Source organism: Rhinoderma darwinii, chromosome 1, assembly GCF_050947455.1.
Source record: "Rhinoderma darwinii isolate aRhiDar2 chromosome 1, aRhiDar2.hap1, whole genome shotgun sequence".
Classification (NCBI taxonomy): domain Eukaryota; kingdom Metazoa; phylum Chordata; class Amphibia; order Anura; family Rhinodermatidae; genus Rhinoderma; species Rhinoderma darwinii.
This window is the reverse complement of record NC_134687.1, coordinates 478,224,552-478,239,950: the sequence shown is the minus strand read 5'-3', so window position 1 is coordinate 478,239,950 and position 15,399 is coordinate 478,224,552. Positions and strand designations below refer to the sequence as shown.

The following is a 15,399-nucleotide window of genomic DNA, read 5'->3' as shown; positions in this document are numbered from 1 at the left end:
CTGGAGACACACACCCCAAAAATTGTTAAAAGGGTTCTCCCAGGTATGGCGATGCCATAAATGTGGAAGTAAACTGCTGTTTGGGCACACTGTAGGGTTCAGAAGGGAGGTAGCGCCATTTGGCTTTTGGAGCGTGGATTTTGCTTGTAGTAGTTTTGTTTGGAGTCTTATTGGTGTTTCCGTTTATAATGTGGGGGTACATGTAAGCCGGGCGGAGTATATAAGGGGCATAATCAGATGGTATAATAATGGGGTAAAAAAAAACAATAAAATGATCCATAGATGTGTGTTGCGCTGTGACACAATCCTTTTTGCACAGGTCTGGTGTCGCACTAATAAATGGTCCTTACTTATTCCCCTTTTGGTCCACACTCGGGATCTTTGCAGTTTGAGGAATTTTGCTGGGAAGTGTTGTCCTGGTATAATACGGGCACCCTTCCAGCAGATATGTTTTGGCCCTCCCCTTCCTGGTTCCCTAAGTTTAGAAGCCTTGATAATTCGACACTTGAAACAGAAGAAACGTTCCCCTCGGGCCGGCACAACTGCATATTTTTATTTCCTGGCTTATTGGAGCCTTAACTAATTTTATTTTTTCATAGACTTAGTGGTATGACGGCTGTCAGGAATCAAAGGAAGGGGATACTGGTTCCTTACAGTGACCTTATTCAAGTTTCGGTAATCGATGCACAGCCTAAGACCACCATCCTTCTTCCCTACGTAGAAGACAGCACCTACCGGAGAAGTAGAGGGGCGAATGTAACCCTTGGCCAGGCATTCCTGGATATACTCTCTCATGGCTTCACGTTCGGGACAAGAGAGATTAAATATCCTACCCTTAGGGAGCTTAGCTCCTGGTACCAAATCGATAGCGCAATCGTATTCTCTATGAGGAGGTAACACTTCGGAGGCCTTTTTAGAAAAAACATCAGCGAAGTCCTGAATAAACTCAGGTAGAGTGTTCACCTCCTCAGGGAGAGAAATAAAATTAACAGAAAAACATGAGGTCATGTATTCATTACCCCATTTGGTAAGATCCCCAGTATTCCAGTTAAACGTGGGATTATGCATCAGCAACCAGGGAAGGCCTAAAACCAAATCGGACGATAATCCCTGCATCACCAGAACAGAAAACTGCTCCAAATGAATGGAGCCAACAATGAGTTCAAAAACAGTGGTATGCTGCATAAAATAACCATTAGAAAGTGGAGTGGAGTCGATACCCACTACCGGGACAGGTTTAGGTAAATCAATCAATGGCATAGCTAGAGACATAGCAAATTCCACAGACATAATATTAGCAGAAGACCCTGAATCCACGAAGGCACTGCCAGTAGCAGACCTACCCTCAAAAGAGACCTGAAAGGGAAGCAAGATCTTATTAGGTTTCATATTTACGGGAAATACCTGTGCGCCCAAGTGACCTCCCCGATGGTCACTTAGGCGCGGAAGTTCTTCCGGCTGCTTATTCTTACGCCCAGGACAGTTGTTCACTTGATGCTTGTCATCCCCACAGTAGAAGCAGAGACCATTCTTCCTGCGGAGCTCTCTACGTTGTTGGGGAGACACGGAGGCCCCGAGTTGCATTGGTTCATCCGAGTTTTCCGTGGAAGAACGAAGCAACGGAACCTCGGGAGCCATCATGGGGGAGCCAGAGGAGAAAGCACAAAAACGTTCAAGCCGTCGTTCACCTAAAACGTCGGTCAAGACGTACCGCTAAAGCCATAACCTGATCTAGAGAGTCTGAAGAGGGATAGCTAACTAACAGGTCTTTCAGGGTGTTTGACAGACCCAATCTAAACTGGCACCTCAAGGCAGGGTCATTCCACCGAGAAGCTACACACCACTTCCTAAAATCAGAACAGTACTCCTCAACGGATCTCTTACCCTGACGTAAGGTCACCAGCTGACTCTCGGCAAAGGCAGTCTTGTCAGTCTCGTCATATATGAGCCCGAGAGCAGAAAAAAAAAGGTAAACAGAGGAAAGTTCAGGAGCCAAGGAGAAGGCCCATTCTTGGGGCCCGTCCTGGATCCCGGACATAATTATACCCACTTGCTGGCTCTCAGAACCTGAGGAGTGGGGCCTTAGACGGAAATAGAGCCTACAACTCTCCCGAAAGGAGAAAAAAGTCTTCCGGTCCCCTGAGAACCGGTCAGGCAACTTGAGGTGGGGTTCAAGAGGTGTGGTGGGGGGCACTACCAGGGTAGCATCATGCTGGTTGCCCCTCTGAGCCAGGGCTTGGACCTGTAGGGAGAGGCCCTGAATTTGCTGAGCCAGGGTCTCAAGGGGGTCCATAGTTGTGTCAGGGACCAGGGTAGAAAAGGTATATGGGCCTGTGATTATGTAATGACGGGGTAGGGAGACAGACAGGTGAGCCCTAATCTACCCGCCACTCAGTCCTTGCCTACTTGCACGGCCCGTCCTAGGCGACGGCGTACAACTGGGCGACGGTCCCTACGCTCAGTAAGTGTACGACATACAAACAGACAAGGGTACACAGAAGCTAAGGGAAATGGGGCAGTTGCCCACGGCAAAACCGTGAGCAACAGGAGTAGTGAACGAGCCGAGTCAAACCAGGAGTGTACGAGGTACCAAATGCAGAGCAGGAGCGTAGTCAGTAAAGCCAGGGTCAAAATGAAGCAAGGTCAATAATAATAGCAGGAGCAGCAGAGCCAGGAAACAGGAAAGAATCACAGGCAAAGACGAGCATGAAATGAAGGTATGAATAGACCGAGGGCGGGAGCTAGAACCGTCTGGCCAGGCTGTGATAGGTTCTCCCACTCCTGAGCCTACCAGCCTGAGTGGTAGCAGATCGAGTCACTCTATCAGACCTAGGAGCAGGTGCAGACTGATTAACCACGGGCGTCAACCAGAAGCTGTGTCTGGCAGATCCTTTACAGGCAGAGTCCGCATTCAATAGCCTGAAGAGTGCCTTCATGTCAGCCTCTATCCTCCATCATCCGGCTATCTCTCTGCAGTTCTCGTTGGAGGTGGACGCATCCTCTGTCGGTGCTGGGGCACTCTTGTTCCAGAGAGGTCCCAAGAAGCAAGTCAAGGGTATGTGGATATTTCTCCAAGCTCTTCTCTTCAGCAGAACACAACTTGGGGATTGGGAGTTACTAGCCATCAAATTGGCCCTGGAAGAATGGAGACATCTAATAGAGGGTGCAGCTCAGCCGATCCTGATTTTTGCAGACCACAAGAATCTGACCTACCTCCAGACGCCCAATGGCTGAACCCTCGTCAATCCAGGTGGTCACTGTTCTTTACTAGGTTTCAGTTCGAGCTCCATTATCACCCTGCCGACAAGAATGTGTGGGCCGATACCTTGTCCATGTCTTGTTCGTAAGATCCGGGATCTGATTGCTCGTCATTTCTGCTGGCCCACACTGCCCAAGGACATTATGGACTTCATTTCTGCCTGTTCTGTATGTGCAGCCAATAAGGCCGCTCACTCGAAACCTGCTGGTCTGCTCCAGCCATTGCCTGTGCCCAATGCTCCCTGGCAGCATATAGCTATGCACTTTGTTACGGACCTGCCTCTCTTTGCTGGATGCAGTGCTATCTGGGTGGTGGTGGATCGATTTTTGAAGATGGCCCACTTCGTTCCTCTGACCGGTCTTCCTTCTGCTCCTCAGTTGGCCAAGCTGTTCATCCAACACATTTTTCACCTGCACAACTTGCCGCAGCATATTGTGTCTGATCGGGGGGTCCAGTTTACCTCAAAGTTCTGGAGAGCCCTCTGCTGACTCCTCGGTGTGAAATTGGACTTTTCATCAGCATACCATCATCAGTCCAATGGTCAGGTCGAGAGGATTAATCAGATTTTGGAGAACTACCTACGCCACTTCATTTCCAAGCAACATGATGACTGGGTGCAGTTGCTCCCATGGGCAGAGTTCTCATACAATAATCATACCAGCGAGTCCACAAGGAATACACCGTTCTTCATTTCTACTGCCAGCACCCACAAATTCCTCTCCCGGTGCCCGATACTTCCGAGTTACCAGCGGCTGACTCCACATTTAGAGACTTTCTGCAGATCTGGCAGCAGACTCGATCCTCCATCCTAATGGCAGTGGACCGCATGAAACAGAAGGCTGACACAAGTAGAAGAGAACCTCCTCAGTTTCTTCCTGGCACGAGGGTCTGGTTGTCTTCCAGGAATATCCGACTAAGGGTGCCATCATGCAAATTTGCTCCCAGGTTCCTCGGACACTTTGAGAACCTGCAACAGATCAACCCTGTCACCTATAAGCTTCGGCTGCCTCCTGCCCTCAAGATCCCCGACTCCTTCTATGTATCCCTCCTGAAGCCGGTGGTCCTGAACCGCTACACCAAGACTCCTAGCCCTGTGGTTGCCTCCACCGGACCCTCAGACACCTTTGAGATTCAAGAGATCCTGGACACCAAGAGAGTGAGAGGAAAGAACTTTTATTTGGTGGATTGGAGGGGGTTTGGTCCTGAGGAAAGGTCTTGGGAGCCAGAGGAGAACCTCAATGCTCCTACTCTTCTGAAGAATTTTCTCTCTCGGTCTGGCCCCAAGAAGAGGGGGTGTAAGAGGGGAGGTACTGTAATGTCTGTGGCTGCGGGCTGTCAGCTCCGTTCCCCTCCTGACAGCCGCAGCCACGAGTCGGCAAGCGCTGGCCCCACCCTCCTCACACGCTCGTGCCCTCTCTTAAAGGGGCAGCGCGCGCACCAGACATTGTGGATGAACTTTGACCCGTGAGGACCCTGGACTATAAGAGGGGTCCAGCCCCCTAGTTCGATGCCTGAGCGTTGTTGTGTTCCCTAGTTTGTCTATGTGATGGCCTCCTAGTATGTTACCTGTTCCTAGCATTCCATACATTCCTGGTCTAGCACTGAGCTGTGCCAAAGTCGTGCCGTGCTGCATCCATGTCTGACCTGCTTCACCTCGCCTGATGTCCGCCTGCTAGCTAGTCCCAGCCGAGCCTGCCCTGCTGCTGTCTGAGCTGCCACAGGTACCTATAGAACTACAAACTCTCACCTGCTTCCTGTTGGCCAGCTGCCTTACCGCCAAGGCGGTACGGCCCAGTGGGTCCACAGACCCTTCGTGACAAGCCTCTTTGTATTTTAGTATTTGGATCCTATTCCCCCCTTTTCTTGGGACCGCTACGTGCTCTATTACTTGAAAACGTAACTGTGATATGTTATGTTTTTTCTCTATAAAGTGGGCGGGGATGGGGAGAAGGATATTGCCACATCGTATGGTGTACTTATGATCACTGATCCGTTGGGTCGTCTCTCCTACGTATGCTAGACCACACAGGCATCTGATGACGTAAACTTCATAATTACAGTTACACATGAAGAAATCACGTACCGGAATACCTCGTCCCGTGTGTGGATGGTAGATTTTATCGCCATTAGTTATATGTGAACATTGGAGGCATGCAAGACAGGGAAAAGTCCCCTTCCTAGGTGTACTTAGAAACTGTTGTCTAGATATTCTTCTTGTCAAATAGGGTTCGTGGACCCACTGGGCCGTACTTCCATGGCGGTATGGCAGCTGGCCAACAGGGCGCAGGTCAGAGTCTATAGTTCATATAGGGTACCTGTGGCAGCTCGGACAGTAGCAAGGCAGGCTTGGCTGGAACTAGGCAGCAGGTAGACGTCAGGCGTGGATTAGCAGGACAGGTGTGGTATACATCACGGCACGGCACTAGTTCAGGATACAGGTTACAGGAACAGGGAACACTGGCAGCACGAAACACTAGGGGACCATTTGCAAGACGAACTTAGGATTCGACAACAACGCTCAGGCATGGGAGGATGGGGCTGGGACCTTCTTATAGCCCAGGGTGCTCTGGGAGCAATCAGCTCAATCTCCCACATGCGTGCGCTTAGGCTTCTTAAGTCTGGACTGAGCTCGCGAGCGCACCCTGGTGGTCACTGTGGAACAGGACGGCCGTATGTGCAGACATCTATGGAGAGAAGGGCGTCGACTGGATGGAAGGAGTTCGTGGTCAGCGACCACGGACGTTACACTTCTCCCCACTGTGTATCCAGATGACGCCGCTTACGGCGCCGTCGAGAAACACCCCCTACTACGCACTGATGTCAGGATTGACGTCTGTATGCCATACGTGACCTACATCCTCTGTGGCGTTTATAATGGTTGTAACCACAAACATGCGGTCAGCGCCTCTCATTGCGGCCAGCCGCGTCTGTCAAAGCGCCATTTCGCAGGAACCAGCATATTCTAGGTAAGTAGTAGATTCCATCTTCTTGGATGCAACATCCCTAATTGGCATACCCATTATGAAAACAAATCCATACATACATTTGACTTTTTACTGCAGCCCCCCCTTTTTTAAACACATGGGTTAATCACGTAATACTATGAATTCTCAGACATATCTTTATAACTTTAGGCATCTATCCATATATAGCTACCGTTACTCATGCATATATTTTCAATGTATTATTTTCCTAAGTCTCTGCATTTAGCTTATATGGGCAAACGATACTAAAGATACAATATGTTCCTCAATAACTATCCATAGATGTGGCTACTAACCAAACTCGAAGAGTAATGGACCGCAATATGGACACAACTGCAAGGATTTTTTTTTTTTTCTGTTCTTGGTGTCTTCCTCTGTTCTAAGTATACTTTTTAAGTATATATTTTTCTTATACACTACCGTTCAAAAGTTTGGGGTCACCCAGACAATTTTGTGTTTTCCATGAATACTCACACTTATATTTATCAAATGAGTTGCAAAATGACTAGAAAATATAGTCAAGACATTGACAAGGTAAGAAATAATGATTTTTATTTGAAATAATAATTTTCTCTTTCAAACTTTGCTTTCGTCAAAGAATGCTCTATTTGCAGCAATTACAGCATTGCAGACCTTTGGCATTATAGCTGTTAATTTGCTGAGGTAATCGGGAGAAATTTCACCCCATGCTTCCAGAAGCCCCTCCCACAAGTTGGATTGGCTTGATGGGCACTTCTTGCGTACCATACGGTCAAGCTGCTCCCACAACAGCTCTATGGGGTTGAGATCTGGTGACTGCGCTGGCCACTCCATTACAGATAGAATACCAGCTGCCTGCTTCTTCCCTAAATAGTTCTTGCATAATTTGGAGGTGTGCTTTGGGTCATTGTTCTGTTGTAGAATGAAATTGGCTCCAATCAAGCGCTGTCCACAGGGTATGGCATGGCGTTGCAAAATGGAGTGATAGCCTTCCTTATTCAAAATCCCTTTTACCTTGTACAAATCTCCCACTTTACCAGGACCAAAGCAACCCCAGACCATCACATTACCTCCACCATGCTTGACAGATGGCGTCAGGCACTCTTCCAGCATCTTTTCAGTTGTTCTGCGTCTCACAAATGTTCTTCTGTGTGATCCAAACACCTCAAACTTCGATTCGTCTGTCCATAACACTTTTTTCCAATCTTCCTCTGTCCAATGTCTGTGTGCTTTTGCCCATATTAATCTTTTCCTTTTATTAGCCAGTCTCAGATATGGCTTTTTCTTTGCCACTCTGCCCTGAAGGCCAGCATCCCGGAGTCGCCTCTTCACTGTAGACGTTGACACTCCCGTTTTGCGGGTACTATTTAATGAAGCTGCCAGTTGAGGACCTGTGAGGTGTCTATTTCTCAAACTAGAGACTAAATGTACTTGTCTTGTTGCTCAGTTGTGCAGCAGGGCCTCCCACTTCTCTTTCTACTCTGGTTAGAGCCTGTTTGTGCTGTACTCTGAAGGGAGTAGTACACACCGTTGTAGGAAATCTTCAGTTTCTTGGCAATTTCTCGCATGGAATAGCCTTCATTTCTAAGAACAAGAATAGACTGTCGAGTTTCACATGAAAGCTCTCTTTTTTTCTAGCTTTTGAGAGTTTAATCGAACCCACAAATGTAATGCTCCAGATTCTCAACTAGCTCAAAGGAAGGTCAGTTTTATAGCTCCTCTAAACAGCAAAACTGTTTACAGCGGTGCTAACATAATTGCACAAGGGTTTTCAAGTGTTTTCTAATCATCCATTAGCCTTCTAACACAGTTAGCAAACACAATGTACCATTGGAACACTGGAGTGATGGTTGCTGGAAATGGGCCTCTATACACCTATGTAGATATTGCATTAAAAATAAGACGTTTGCAGCTAGAATAGTCATTTAGCACATTAACAATGTATAGAGTGTATTTCTGATTAATTTAATGTTATCTTCATTGAAAAAAACTGTGCTTTTCTTTCAAAAATAAGGAAATTTCGAAGTGACCCTAAACTTTTGAACGGTATTGTATATATTGTGAAGGATGGTCTATTTGCTTATATTCTCTGTATGAAATTACATTATGAATTATCAAGCAGGATGCCGAATTACTAAGATATGTATTCTCCATTTTGTAATGAACTTTCCTCTATATAATTCAAAGAAACATCTTATCTCCATGTGTTAAACATGTGGCCTTCATAGCCCCATTGTAGCGGGTTGGCTGAACGCCCAGACAGAAAATTGCAACAAACTCCCCCATGAGAACAAATCACTAACAACTGCCCATTATATGCTTGTCTCCAGGTGTTACCTGATGTCAGCATTTTAATGAAGAATTAGAATTATATATTTCAAATATTCTTATGGTCGGCTATTGGCTGAATAATACTTATTGTCACATTGCCTCTGATTGGTTAACCTCAAGTCTACACCCCATTTGAATGATATGATTATAGTTGAGTTTGGAAATAAACCTCCAGAGGTGTATTTTGAGCATATCAGCAGCGTCTGTGTGTTTTTTCTCCTCTCTCGATATATATCGGTATGAAATATCCTGATTAGGATGCTGGATAAAGTTCCTGGCGTGAGTGTCTGTTGGAACACTCATCTAAATTTCAGTCTAATATATTTTGAGCCATTGACTTCCACGACAGTAATGGTGCCGAAAAAACCCGGCAGATTGCTCCTCTGATAGCTGTCTCTAGAGAGGTGTGGCATTGCACCTGTGAATTACAAAAAACCCACAGTAGGTAAGGCGCTTATTCTTACACCATTCACACATGTATTGCATAAGCCTCGGAATTTAGCTGTCATCACGTCACATCTTCTGGACGTGGCACTTTGTCCAGCAGTGGTATGAAAGATGGATCCAAAAAGGTATGTTGAAGCTTTTTGTGTGATGAAAGATTGCAAGTGTGTACGTGATCTTAAACTGTTGAGACATGAGAGAATTTTTGCCAGCAATTACATTGTTAACCAGAAAAAATTGTGAGAAGTGTAAGACTTCCCCCTTTGGAATGCAGTGACGTAGCGCATGGCGGAGAGAAGTTGTAACTCACATGTGAAGTTTTTAAAATGAAAGATTGTACTCTGGACAGTGAGGGAAAAAACTTGTGCTTGCTGCTCTGTGGTAGTGTGTCATTTGTTATTTAGTTGTGTAAAATCTTTGAGGATTAATAGTTGTTCTGTTACCCGTTTGCTCTGGGATTATAGTTGGGAGGTACTGACTGTTTGTAGGTGAGAGAAAAGTTGGATATTTGTAAGTAATATCCTGTAGTACCACAAGGGCTTCAATGGTTAAGTCCTGATAATGGAGAATCCAGTGCAACAGGGAAAACTTTGAATGTAGTTTTGAATAATCATTTATACACTTTTAGCACTCTCTAAGCTATACCCCGGCAGTGAGGGGTTTGTAGATGTTTGAAATGAATGTGACCAACTCCTGTTTGATTCAATGGAGGTTCATGAATGTCGATTGTGTTGAAGAATTTGCTCTTGCAATTGTTGATTGGCAGCATTTTGTCTGTTATTGATGTTCAGTACAGTGAGGGATCAGAGGAAAGGGGACCCTACTGATAGAATGTCTGGAGGAACAACTTTTGATATCGTATTGGTAAGACAGTCTAGGAGATAGACTGGTCTGAGATATCTGTCGGTAGACGTGGCCAGTTTGCCTGGAGGTGGGTGGCTTACCGGAGATCACCCTACTGCTCTCCGACCATGGGGTCAGGAGGAAATTAGACAAAAATGCGGGACAGACTTGGGGCACGGGTCCCGGCCATCATTATAGTAGAATGAGCAAAAGGTGCTGGGGCTTTAATTGTAAAGTATGTGAAGGCAAAATAGCACACTGTAAAAAAATTGTTGAAGAGGCTGGCAGCCGTAAGATGGATGTTTGCATGTGATAAATAGAATGGTTTGTGGAAAGTTGAGAAAGGGAGTGGATGGCCAGGACAAGGCATAAGTTAAAAGGACAAAGTAAGTGATTACAGGTGGTTGCAAGTAAGTTGATGTGAGAAAGAACAATTTGAATACAGGTGTAAGATTTGATAGGAAGAGTGAAGAAAACGGAGCAGCCAGGTACATTGCAGTGACTAACGTGGGTCAGAACGGGGGGGAGTGTAATGTGAACGGGTGTAATGTGACATCTGTGTGATGTATGAGATATGTGTGTAATGTAACATGTGTGAAGTTTGAAACTAGTGGCCACAATATAGCAGATCTATATTGTTTGTTCTTATTTTTAACAGCAGTAATGTCTAAAAAAATAAAATTCTTAGTGTTTTGTGTATGGGGTTAAAATCAGTTCCTCTCCTCTGTGTAAAGGAATGTTTCTTATCTTTGCGCATGCGCTGTTGTCCGTAACTACACCAAGCGAGAAAAATATTACAGCTGGCTGGATTTGTCTGCAAAAAGATAAAAGTTACGTTTCATATTTATGTGTTATGATGTGATAAGATTTAATGTTGGAATGTTTTGATGTTAATTCAAATGAATTAAAATACAGATATTGTGAGACACGGGGTCTTGAAAATGTATGTACTCCCACTGTTCCCTATTCTCATATATAGTTTATTGGTTTGCAGTAATTAATATTACCAGATATATTATTTTCTGTTTTATTGAATAACTAATTACAATTGTTTTGTTTTTATTTTCACACATGAGGCACGTGCTATAGCACTGCCTAAATGTTATTTTTGAAAATGTATGATGTTTTACAGGTAAATGGTTGCAAGTCATTTTAAAGATAAAATGTATTTTTGTCAGGAGAAAGTTATTTGTGTTCCAGGCTGTTGTGTATTACAGGGGGCCAATCTAGTGCCCCCCAGATAGAGTGCCCAACCTTATTATGTTGAGATATTTAGTTTTGAACCCTGCTACATTATTTTCGCAGAGTTCAAATAGGATGGAATAGTGAAGGGACTGATCAGGTAGTTTTGTTTTGTGTTTTATTTTGTTTTGAATTAATGAATTTGGTTCTAGGAGGTCTACAAAATGTGTATCAGACCCCAATGAGTAATCCAGATTAAATGTGTATGACAGTAACCTAAATTTTGAGGTATTTCTGTATAGATGGTTCCAGATCCTTCCAGAACGGTAAATATGGCACTGGGTATGCTGTGCTGTAGTCTCCACCCAATATGAGGTATTGTCTAAGAGACCATCCCCCTCCAGCAAATTTACATAGGAGGTGAGGTGACGTCACTCACAGATGAGTCTTTACATATTTAGATGGGGGAGAAGGCAAAACAAAATTTTTTTTTATCTGAACATTGTTCATTTTTGTCTTCTTATAGGCCTAAATACTAATATGGATTTCCATACACGTGAAACCAATTGGCTGTCAGTTGTGACTCAAGTTTTTAGCAATGATGCTGTAGGACCTACGGGTGTAACCCATATGGGAATATTGGAAACCCAAAAGAAATTAAAAGAATTACTTAAACGAAGGATGAGAGTATGGTGGAACAAGGTGGCCTTAGAGCAATATCTTACTAAGGACCTGATCCCCAGAGGTCTGCGGGTTCAGGTTTTTCCCTCCTTCCCTTTTGATGATATTATGTTTCGTTCTCGATGGGAAGAAGCATGCATATCCTGTTCACGGACGTTCATAGAGCTCCTGATTGGTTAGGATAAGAAGCAGTTGGAGGAAATTGAAAAATTGATATTGCCTTTACAGGAGAAAGTGAAAATGGAACTCACTCCAGATCTTCTTTCCAAATTCGAACATGAATTAAGCCTTGACTATACGAAATGGGAGAATGACATCAAAGAATTAAAATCCAAGAAGTATCAGCGTGATTTGATGGACTTCCAGGAACAAAGGGTGTATAAGTGGCAAAGACGTGGTTCCAATACGATGTCACGCTCCAAATCCCTGTCTTCATTGGATAGTGTAACATCTGGGGCATCACAGGGGAGTCAACCTATGAAAACTAGGAGATATGAAACTAGACGTACTCCCACAAAAAGAAAATTCAACCCTTTGGATGACAATGTAGGAGGTGAACTTAAGGTAATTAACCTCTCAGATATAGTATTCACTCCTAGTCAAATCTCAGTGCTGTCCTTGGGGCTGTCATTCTGTCCTGTGAGAGGCTTTGATGATTTTCTAGCCATCAAGGATGTGTTTATGTTTGCACGCAAACTTATATATAAAAAGTATTACTCTAAAAATGAACCTCATCATCTCTTTACAGTACAGGAGGAATTGGAAGCGGTCCGGGCGCTAGAATCTCTACTCCAGGAGCAGGAAGTCAGTAATGGTAGGTTTCCTGATACTATTCGTCCTAAATCCATCGGTTGAGATGTTCGTCAGAATGGTGGTGGATGAACTTCGGAAGTTGCCACAGGATCGTGGCTATGACAATCTATCTTGGGCCCAGCGAAAGGCTTTACGTGAGCTCAAGCAGATGAAGGGCATCGTGTTTAAACCGGCTGACAAGGGTGGAAATGTGGTGGTTTGGCCATTTGAGATGTACGAATCAGAGGCATATCGGCAATTACGGGATGTGCAATGCTACAAGCGTTTGACACATAACCCCACTACTGACTTCAAAGGACAGTTTGATGCGATATTAATGGAAGCTTGTGACAAAAACATCATCACTAAAAAAATCATGGATGGGCTTACTGTGAAGTTTCCCATCACTCCCACACTATACCTCTTACCAAAGGTACACAAAGATCAGAAGAAACCACCTGGTCGGCCTATTGTGTCAGGATGTGGGAGTTTGTGTGAGTCGATTTGTCGCTTCCTGGATTTCTATCTCCGTCCATGCGTTGAGAATTTACAATCATATGTGAAGGATTCTACGGACGTGCTGAAACGCCTAGATGGGGTGACCATTGAGCAGGATATGTATTTGGTATCCTGCGATGTGGAATCCTTGTATACCTGTATTGACCATGAATTGGGGCTGAGAGCTATTCAATACTTCTTAGGCTCATGTGACCACGATTCTGAATTGGTCCAATTTTCGATCCTCCTCATGCGTTTTGTCCTTGAGCATAATTACTTTGTGTTCAGGGACAAACACTATTTACAACTTCGGGGGACGGCAATGGGTGCCACTTGTGCACCTTCATATGCGAATTTATTTTTGGGATACTGGGAACAAGAAATTGTACAGGAGGCCATGGATATGGTGTCTGGATGTGTTGTTGGTTGGATGCGTTTTATCGATGACATCCTTTTTATTTGGCAGGGTACGCGAGCAGACCTTGATCATTTTATATCCACTTTGAACAACAACTCACAGAACATCAAACTAACGAGTATGATCAGTCAAACTAGCATGGACTTTTTGGACATCAAAATGACAGTACAAGACTCAGGTAAGCTCAGCACCACTATTTTCCGAAAGGAAACTTCTGTAAATTCTCTCCTGCATGCATCGTCGTTTCATCCTTCTCATGTTATACGGGCTATCCCTACGGGGCAATTCCTGAGGGCAAGACGGGTATGTGACTCTGATTCTAATTTTGAAAGAGACTCACAATGTTTGAGGACCTGCTTCATACACCGAGGATATCCCAAGAAGGATATCGAGAAGGGATATAATAGGGCTTGTCACAGTAACAGGGATAATTTGCTTATTCAACAAAAACGCAAGAATAAGGACGATATAGTGAGACTTATCACTCCATATAATTCGCAATGGATGGAGATGAAAAATATTGTGACTTGCTTCTGGCCAATTCTGCTCACTGATCCGGATTTGAAAAAACATTTACCCTCGAAGCCCCAACTCACAGCTAAAAGAAGCAAAACCTTGGGTGACCATTTAGTTCGGAGTCACTATAATGTTCCTAGTCCCAAAACCTACCTTTTTGGCTCCAAAGGGCCAGTGTGGGGATCCTTCTCTTGTGGTCATTGCTCTATTTGCAAATTGATTGTGAAAACTGATACGTTCACAGATTCCGAAAAGAAAAAAAGTTTCAAAATTGTACACTTCATCAATTGCAGTACTACTGGTGTGGTATACATGGCCACATGTCCATGTGGCCTTTCTTATGTCGGCATGACCACAAGAGAACTTAAAATGCGAATTCAGGAACATGTGAGGGACATCAAATAGGCTGGAACAATAGAGGATAATAACTGGGAAGAACTTGATAAATTGAAATCCATTCCCCGACATTTCCGGGATTTTCATAACAACAAGTGGCAGGATTTGAAGGTTCATGGCATTGATAAAATTATTGTTGGATCACGTGGAGGAGATACTTTCCGTAAATTGGAACGGATCTAATGCAAATGGATCACAAAACTGAAGACCAGCTCGCCTCTGGGGCTCAATGAGAAAATGTCCTTCGCTTCTTTTTTATAATAATAATAATAATTCCTTTTTGGGTCCTATAGCATCATGAGTCTTTTAACTTTTTAAATCTGCATATATTTTACTGGTTTGGTTGACTATGCTGTGTAGGTAATATCTGGTGGGCCTTTGGCCCAGGCATTTGTGCGGTTTGGCTGTATCTATACTTGGTGGCATTTTTTAATATTATTATTTTTGTCTTCTTATAGGGGCTACTTCTATTTTCGTTTCGATTTGTATTTATTGGGCTGAATAGAATATCGAGTATCACATATTATACCTCCGAATTAATTTCTTGGTTGGACTCCGTTCATCAATGCGTTTTGAATATATCGTAATTTTGATCATCTGTAAGCTTTTTCATGGGGTACTGATTGGTACATGGGTCTCTATGTACACACTGCATGCATATATATTTTTTTATATATAATAAATATTTTTTTTATATATACATTTTATATATTTTCTTATAAAATTTGTTAGTACACTGGTTACACTGTGTGTATATATATATATATATATATATATATATATATATATTTATATATTTTTATATTTGTATATTTACTTGCTCACATTTATGTCTACACATATTCACTGTAATACATATATATATATTTTTTCTACATATATATTCTTTCTACACGTTTGTTATTTATATTAAATATTAAAACATATATATATATATTTTCTTCACTATGTTTTGGGTACACTAGAACATAATATATTGTATATTTATTTAATTACTGTATGTATTCAAAATACCAATAAACAGAACTGTATATATTTTCAAAATGTGCTTCTCGTCACGTGTGTTTCACTTTTTT

The 15,399-nt window shown here is 43.4% G+C and overlaps 1 long non-coding RNA gene across 1 annotated transcript; it reads left to right on the top strand.

The window, feature by feature from the left end:
* The first annotated feature begins 11,492 nt into the window (after positions 1-11,492).
* Positions 11,493-15,048, top strand: LOC142743639 (uncharacterized). The gene is made up of 4 exons (XR_012881608.1): positions 11,493-12,267; positions 12,452-12,517; positions 13,460-13,589; positions 14,782-15,048. It is a non-coding gene; the product is annotated as an uncharacterized LOC142743639 (long non-coding RNA).
* The last annotated feature ends 351 nt before the right edge of the window (positions 15,049-15,399 follow it).